At 42.8% G+C, this 7,230-nt stretch overlaps 1 pseudogene; it reads left to right on the forward strand.

The window, feature by feature from the left end:
• The first annotated feature begins 727 nt into the window (after positions 1-727).
• On the forward strand, positions 728-2,533 carry LOC141271529 (general transcription factor II-I repeat domain-containing protein 2B pseudogene; annotated as a pseudogene).
• The last annotated feature ends 4,697 nt before the right edge of the window (positions 2,534-7,230 follow it).

Genomic DNA, 7,230 nt, shown 5'->3' on the forward strand with positions numbered 1-7,230 from the left:
CAGATCAGCAAGGATGCATGATCTCACCTTGTCTGCCGGGACTCCTCCGGTTCCTTCCTTCTGCCGTGACTTAGAGACACGCCGGGCGCTTGATAGACACGCCGGGCGCGTCCTCTCTGACGCTAGGGGGCGGGTCTAGGCGGCGGGGGCAGCTCGCAACCTCTGAAGCTGGGATCCCTGGATGGACTGAGGCGGTGACTCATCCCGCGCACCGCTGACAGAGCAGCGGCTATGTAAGTCAGTGCGGGGATAGGGGGGCTGTGGTGGGGGCCTTGGTGCTGCTCCAGAGCCTGCAGGGCAGGCGTACTGTATGGTCTCTGGAGCATGTGAGTTGGGCTGTGTTACACTGGTTATGAAAAGGAAGGGGGGAATGTTTCTGTATGTGACCGGCCGCGGGACACAGCTCACCGCGTCTGCCGGGACTCCTCCGGTTCCTGAGGAATGATGAGTACACGTGCTTCCTCCCCTGTCCCCTGCAGCAGCCACTCTGTTCTTCTGACACTCGGGCAGACAATTCTTCCAATGGGAGTCCCGATTCTCTGCCCGAGTGTCAGAAGAACAGAGTGGCTGCTGCAGGGGACAGGGGAGGAAGCACGTGGTATGTGTGTACCACTCCTGTTCTCATGATACATCAGGAACCACAGGAGTCCCAGCAGACGCAGTGAGCTTTATCATCCTTGCACCAGAGTAGACCCTGACATCTGCGGGTCACAGTTAGCCCTTAAATATGTCAGCTAACATTAAAAAAAGGAAGATTGATGCAGAATGCAGAGTTTTTAAAAAGGAATGGACTTCTAAATATTTATTTACTGAAGCCAAAGGTAAAGCTGTATGCTTAGTTTGTGGAGAGCAGATAGCTGTGTTTAAGGATTACAATTTAAGTCGCCATTATGAGACTAAACATGCAGAGAAATACAAGAACTTGACAGAGGCAGAGCAGGCACGGGCATCTGAAGATTTGCTATCAAAACTGCAAAGGCAGCAAGGATTTTTTACAAAGCTCCACACATCCAGGGATGCAGCCGTCAGGACAAGCTTTGTAATATCCCACAAAATTGCAAGAAACAGTAAGCCATTCTGTGAAGGGGAGTTCGTCAAAGAATGTTTGGTGGACTCTGCAGCGATAATTTGTCCTGAGAAAAAAGAAGCATTTTCAAATGTGCCCCTCTCCAGACGAACCGTAACAAGACGGGTAGAAGACATTGCGGGGAATTTGGAGTTTCAGCTGAAAAACAAAGTTGATGATTTTATTTTTTTTTGCATGGCTCTGGACGAGAGCTGTGATATCCGTGATACCGCCCAGTTACTTATCTTTGTACGCGGAATAACAAAAAAATTTGAGATGACCGAAGAGCTGTTAGCTTTGCGATCAATGAAAGGTACCACAACAGGGAGTGATTTGTTCACCGAAGTAAATGCATCCATGGACAAACTGGGCCTAAAATGGAACAAATTAGTAAGTGTTATAACCGATGGCTGTCCAAATATGACAGGGAAAAACGTTGGACTTTTGAAGCGGATGCAAGATAAAGTGAATGAAATAAACCCAGAACAGAAATTGATATTTTTGCATTGCATTATTCATCAAGAAGTGCTGTGCAAGTCGGTGCTAAAAATCAGCCATGTTGTTGATGTTGTAACTAAGACAGTTAATTTTATCAGGGCAAGAGGGCTGAATCACAGACAGTTTGTTGCACTGTTGGAGGAGCAAGAAAGTGAACATAGTCACATAGGCTACCACACCGCTGTGAGATGGCTCAGCCTTGGAAAGGTGCTTAAAAGAGTATGGGACCTGAGAGCTGAGATTCAGGATTTTTGTAAGATGAAAGGCAAAGACATCCCAGAGTTCTCAGATAAGCACTGGATGGCAGATCTGGCCTTTGCCATTGATGTGACTACACTAATGAATGAGCTAAATAGCAAGCTCCAAGGCAAAGGCCTCTTTGCACATGAAATGTTCAGCTTGGTGACAGCTTTCATGAGAAAGTTGAAGTTTCTTTCTAGCCAATTGAAGGACAAAATTCTCACTCACGTGCCAACACTGAAAGAAGTCACACCATCAGTTGATCACCTCGACAAGTATTCATCCATGTTAGCGGCTTTATATGATGAATTTTCCAGAAGATTTGAAGACTTCAAAGGAGTTGAGAGTGAAATGCACACGATTTCCTCTCCCTTTGCATGCTGTGTGGATAATGCACCCAGTGATGTCCAGTTAGAACTCATTGATCTGCAGTCTGACAATCTACTGGCAGAGCTTTTTAAATCAGTATCACTGCAGGAGTTTTATTCTTCTCTCAAAGAGGAAAACTTTCCAAACATAAGGAGGCATGCTCAGAGGATGTTGGTTCTCTTTGGATCTACCTACGTATGTGAACAAACATTCTCACTGATGAAGTTCAACAAATCCAGATACAGATCCTCTCTCAGTGATGATCACTTGTGTGCTGTTCTTCGCATATCCACCTCAGATATTGAACCTAACTTCAATGAACTTGTTCAGGCCCAAAACAGGCTAGATTACTCTCATTGAACATTTTCATGTTATTGAAATGTTTAATTTTCTGTTCTTTATGAAGTTAAAGGGATGCCGTTCGTTAAAAAACTAACATGATATCTTGACCTAAAATAGCAAGTTTTTTCCAAACACTGTTAAAGTTAACAATTTTCTAAAGTGAACAATCACAAGCTGGTTGCAGTTCAACATCTTATCATTAAATAATGATGTAATTAGGTCCTCCGTATTTTCATTGTATTTTAAATCTTTGCATTGTTTAACATACTGTTTGTTTATGAAAAGATAGCATATGTATATATACAGTATTGGGTAGAACGGAGTTAATTATATTAGTCCGGCCCTCTAAAACCATCCCAATTTCTCATGCGGCCCCCTGGCAAAATTAATTGCCCACCCCTGATCTAGAGTGTTATACGATCATTGCTATCACCAATTGAAGCCAATGTAGCAGCGTGTCAGCTGTAATATACAACTGACACCTGCTGGAGAGTGCTATTCACTTATTCTTCAGCACTGTAAAAAGGCAGCGCTGACGATTAAGTACCCTTAATTGCCATCGTAAGAGTGTATCAGTGGTCACTAAGGGGGTTTAAGAAAATTATAGCTAGATCTACTGTAGACTGAGCTTTGTCTAAATGTAACTGAAAAATACAAAACTGGCTTTAACCACCTTCTAAAGTATGCAACTCCAAACTTCTGGATTGTGGGATCACAGCATCCTTAGCGACATCCAACATTCCTCCACTGCAGCATTTAGTGTCACAATGCAAAGTTTTGTGTTATCACACTGCCTTGTGCATTTCACTAAAGTAACACTGCATCATTAAAACAACAGTTACCAAACATTGTTATAGCAGTTACTCATCAGAAACTGCTATTTTAACCCCTTTTGCCCCGAAGGTGGTTTGCACGTTAATGATCAGGCCAATTTTTACAATTCTGACCACTGTCACTTTATGAAGTAATTACTCTGGAACGCTTCAATTGATCCCACTGATTCTGAGACTGTTTTTTTTGTGACATATTGTACTTCATGATTGTGGTAACATTTCTTCGATATGACTTGCGTTACTTTGTGAAAAGATTGAAAATTTAGCAATTTTCAAACTTTGAATTTTTATGCCCTTAAATCAGGGAGTATGTCACACAAAATAGTTAATAAATAACATTTCCCACATGTCTACTTTACATCAGTACAATTTTGGAACCAAATTTTTTTTTTGGTAGGAAGTTATAAGGGTTAAAAGTTGACCAGTGATTTCTCATTTTTCCAACAAGATTTACAAAACCATTTTTCAGGGACCATATCACATTTAAAGTGACTTTGAGAGGCCTTTATGACAGAAAATACCCAAAAGTGACACCATTCTAAAAACTGCACCCCTCAAGGTGCTCAAAACCGCATTCAAGATGTTTATTAACCCTTCAGGTGCTTCACAGGAATTTTTGGAATGTGGAAGAAAACAATTAACAATTAACTTTTTTCACTAAAAAATTAATTTAGACCCCAGTTTTTTTATTTTCACAAGGTTAACAGGAAAAAATGGACCCCAAAATTTGTTGTGCAATTTCTCCTGAGCACGCCAAAACCCCATATGTGGGGAAGAAACACTGGGCGCACGGCAGGGTTCGGAAGGGAAGGAGCACTGTGTGACTTTTTGAACGCAAAATTGGCTGGAATTGAGAGCAGACGCCATGTCGCGTTTGGAGAGCCCCTGATGTGCCTAAACAGTGGAAACCCCCACAAATAACCCCATTTTGGAAACTAGACCTCTCAAGGATTTTATCAAGGAGTATAATGAACATTTTGAACCCACAGGTACGACACAGAATTTGATAACATTAGGTCATCATGTTGAATAAGTTGTCATCAGTCTTGAGCACAAGTGCTCGCTACTTGAGTTTGCATCGGGTACTCGGGTATGCTTCATGTATCGTGGGTACTCGAGTGACATGCTCGAGTCCCTGCCCGCATGTTTCACGGTTGTTAGACACCCGGAAAAAAAAACATGTGGGGATTGCTTGTGCATGGCAGGCAATCCCCGTGTGGATTTTTTGGCTGTATAACAGCCATGAAACATATGGGGCAGAGACTCGAGCATGTCACTCGAGCACCCGCGATACCCTGTGCATACTCAAGCACCCGATGCAAACTCAAGTAGCGAGCACTTGCTCTCAACACTAGTCACCATATCGTCATCATTTTTTTTTCTTTACTTTTGAAAAAATCCTAACCCTTGCACAACCCTAGCCCTAACCCTAGGACAACCCCAACCCTAACCCTAGAGTTTATTTTTTACGCCGTTCCTCTTGCAGTATAAGTGATTAGACGACTTTATTCTTTGGGTCGGTGCGATTACAGCGATACCAGATTCATATCGGGTTTTTATGTTTGGCAGCTGTCACACACTAAAATTTGTTTTCTTTTGCAAAGGCTAGTTTTTGCAATCATTTTTCCATATTTTGACCGACAGAGTCATGTAAGGACTTTTTTTTTGTGGGACAAGTTGATGTTTTTATTGGTACCATTTTCGGGCACGTGACATTTTTTGATCACTTTCTACTCCGATTTTTTTGAGGCAGAATAAACAAAAAACAACAATTCAGGAATTATTTTTTTATGTTGTTCCGTGTGGTAAAATTGATAAGGCAGCTTTATCCTTCGGGTCAGTACGTTTACAGCGATACTACAGTTATATAGTTTTTTTATGCTTTGGGGCTTTTACACAATAACAACTATTGTATAGAAAAACTAATTTTGTCTTGCTTTATTCTGAGAGGTATAACTTTTTTTTATTTTTCGGCTGATGGGCCTGTATGGCAGCATGTTTTTGCGGGACAAGATGACATTTTCAGTGATGCTATTTTTATTTACATTCGTCTTTTTGATCGCGTTTTATTCCATTATTTGTTTGGCGGTATGATGATAAAGCATCATTTTTTGCTTTGTTTTTTTTTTTTTTTTTTTTACTGTGTTCACTGAAGGGGTTAACTAGTGGGACAGTTTTATAGGTCAGGTCGTTCCAGACACAGCGATACCAAATATGTGTACTTTTATTGTTTTTTTTGTTTTGTTTTTCATAATATTTATTTATGGGTACAGCATATTTTTCTTTTTTTTTTTAAATATTTTTACAATTTATTTTTTTTTCATTTTCTGACAATTTATTTTTTTTCATTTTCTGACACTTTCTTTCACTTTTATACTTTGTTCCACTATGGTACTTTCATTTTTTGCAGGCTGATTGCTTGTATAGCATAGAGATGCAGCAGCATCCCTGTGCTATGCAGGCTGTCAGCTCTGCATTTGCACAAGTTAGATAGATCGTGCAATGCGCACGATCTATCTAACTTCCTGATGTCTGGTGACCCGGATGTCGTCATGATTAGTGTTGAGCCACCCCCGTAGTGTTCGAGTTCGGTTCGGTTCGTCGAACACCCGTGTGTTCGCCGAACTGTTCGTCGAACTGTTCGTCGAACACCTTCGAACACCGTTAAAACCAATGGCAGGCAAACAAAAACACATAGAAACACATAGAAAACACCTTCAAAGGTGTCCAAAAGCTGACAAACTGCTCAGAAGACATAACTAACACATGGAAAAGTGACAAGTACATATAGTCATGCGAAAATAAAAGAGGTGGAGGAGTAAAAGGAGGGGGAGACACAGATATAGGCATGTCATGCCCTTCTAAAATCCAAAAAGTGAGAAGCCGACACGGCCAGTCCGCTCCTGCCCGTGCCACCTCCGTGTCGCCGGGTTTGTGCCAGAGCCGCGGTGAACCCTGACGGCCAGCCCCCCTCTCCCAATACTGGTGCCTGTCCGCTGGTGGGTCGAGCGAGCCCCCCTGTGGTGGAGGCAGCTCTAAGCTTTTTAATTTAAATTGTCTCTCTAATTTGAATGAATACACTTTAAATCCATTTACAAGGATCTATTGGAGGGCAAGTCTCATGCCAGCAGCCGCGGTAATTCCAGCTCCAGTAGCATCCACTAAAGCTGCTGCAGTTAAAAAGCTTTTATAAGGATCGAGCTCGGCTGTCCACCGCAAGGCATCCTACTGCCAGTCCCAGCCCCTATGCCTTGGGGTGCCTCCTGATGCTCTTCACTAAGTATCCCATGGTCCCGAAGCATTTCCTTTGAAAAAATTAAGTGTCTAAACTACAGGTGGTGCAGCTTGCTTAACAGCCGGGATAATCCGCTGACTAGCAGACACTGCTACTAGGCACAAAGTATTTCCTGGGCTAGATGCAGTTAAAAATTTGTAATTAGATACTCTCGTTGGATGCTGAGAAAGCATTCCATAGAGTCTCCTGGCACGCCATATATGATTCTCTTAAAAAGCTTGGGGTAGGGGTCTAGGGGACCCTTTTATAGCCAAAATCACGGCCCTGTATCGCAATACGTCACCTAGGCTGAAGATAAATGGAACTGTAGCACCCTGAGGGCTCGGTTGCTACAGACGTATTGCACCTCACCCAGAGGTGTGATATCTCACTCTCAGGTAAGGATGGAGTGTGGATCAGGACCCGACACCTGCATGCATTACACCACATTGCCGTGGGGCAGGGCGACCAATATGCCCCTGAGATGGGCACGACAGTCCCTGTCCCTGGCTGGAGTGGGGGGAGGGAACACTGAGGAAGGGGAACCCTGTAGTGCAGGAGCAGGGAGGAAGCAGTTCCTGGGTGCATTGAGAAGGGAGTATAAAAGG

This window comes from Phyllobates terribilis, unplaced genomic scaffold, assembly GCF_046119375.1.
Source record: "Phyllobates terribilis strain yellow unplaced genomic scaffold, ASM4611937v1 Scaffold_5__5_contigs__length_657084704, whole genome shotgun sequence".
Taxonomy (NCBI): Eukaryota; Metazoa; Chordata; class Amphibia; order Anura; family Dendrobatidae; genus Phyllobates; species Phyllobates terribilis.